The sequence below is a fragment of the Emiliania huxleyi genome, assembly GCF_000372725.1.
Source record: "Emiliania huxleyi CCMP1516 unplaced genomic scaffold EMIHUscaffold_99, whole genome shotgun sequence".
In the NCBI taxonomy this organism is placed as follows: Eukaryota; Haptophyta; order Isochrysidales; family Noelaerhabdaceae; genus Emiliania; species Emiliania huxleyi.
In genome coordinates, this window is record NW_005194698.1 from 11,668 (window position 1) to 13,260 (window position 1,593).

The window sequence follows — 1,593 nt, forward strand, 5'->3', positions numbered from 1 at the left end:
TCGCGGAGGGGCGCGCGCTCCTGCCGCGAAGCGTCCACCCACCCAAGCCGCACGCGCCCGCTCGAGAACAGGGAGCTGCCTCCGCCGTGCTGCGACTTGCGCCACAGGGAGCGGAGCGCCGCGAGCGCGCCCACCGCCGAGGACGGCCAGCCGCCGTCGCCGCCGCGCGGCACGAAAAGCAAGACGCAGAAAGGCTGCTCCCCGCCCGCCGCCCCCGCCGCGCCGCACCGCGCGCCGAAGTTTGCGGCCGAGAGGAGGGGGACGGCGGGCGCGGCGGCGGCGCGGAGGCGGGCGACGAAGTCCTCGCGCGCCGCCGCGTCTGGCCGCTCGGAGATTTCGAGGAGGAGGGGCGGGGAGCGGCCTGCAGGGAGGCGCGGGGATGGGGCCGGGGGCGGGCCAGGGAGGAGCTGCAGTCGCGAGGGAGAGGGAGGGGAGGGGAGGGGGATGCGGGGCAGGGCGGGTGTGTGTGTGTGTGAGGTCGGATGGCGGGGATCGCGCGGGGATCGTGCGGGGGTGGCGCGGCCCTTGTCGAGCGGAGAGCCCTCCTCCTCTGGCTCCGTCCACAAGGCGACCACCGGCAGCGAGCGCAGCCCGAGCGAGTGTGCGAGGCGCGCCTGCGTACAGCTTCGCCGAGCTTCGCCGAGGTTCGCCGAGGTTCGCCGATCAGCGGGCGCGTGCAAAGCGAGGGGGGGGAGGCAAGGGAGTTTGGGTGGCGGGGCGGGGCCGGCGGGGCCCGAGGGGGTGGGGGGGGGGAGGGGGGCGCGCCTCGGGGCTTGCCTCCGGCGAGGAGGAGAGGCCTCCGTCGACGTGCATCGACGAGAGGGAGAGCAGCGGCGAGAGGCGCGTCGCCAGGTGGCGCGCGAAGATCGAGTCGGCGATCGGCCGCGACGAGAAGATGACCGCGCGAGGCAGCTCCGTGCCCCGGCCCCGCTCGAGCGCGGCGGCGCGCCTTCTGCCGGCGGTCGCCTTTGCCCACGCGGGCTGCAGGAAGGAGGCGAGCGCCTGTGAACGCAGAAGGCGGTCAAGAGACGACAGAGGCCTGCATGACGGAGGCTGCGAGCAGGAGGCGAGGGCCTCGGCTGCTCGCGGCCCTTTGAGCTTCGAGATGCGGGTGCGGCTCTCGGGGAGGGACCTGTGGCGGCGGACGGCTCCATGAGACGAGACTGTGGGTGAGCGTTGGGGTGCGGGTGCTGCTCTCGGAGACAAGAGAGCGCTTGACCCACTCGTAGAGCAGGAAGTCTCTAGGAGGTGTCTGGGAAGTGTCTCGGACGAGGCACCGCTTGACCCACTCGTAGAGCAGGAAGTCTCTAGGAGGTGTCTGGGAAGTGTCTCGGACGAGGCACCGCTTGACCCACTCGTAGACCGCTTCAGCAGACAGGCTGCCGCGGTAGCTCTCCGCGTGCAGCTCCTCCCCGTCGCCTGCCGGCGGAGAGGGGGCGGGGGGCGGGGTGGGGTCAGGGGGGGCGGGGGCAGGGGTCGGCATTCGCCCCCTCTCTCCCAGCCGAGCCTGCCCCGCCGCCGCAGCTAGCTCTCTCTCTCTCTCTCTCTCTCTCTCTCTCCCTCCCTCTCTCTCTCTCTCTCTCTCTCTCTCTC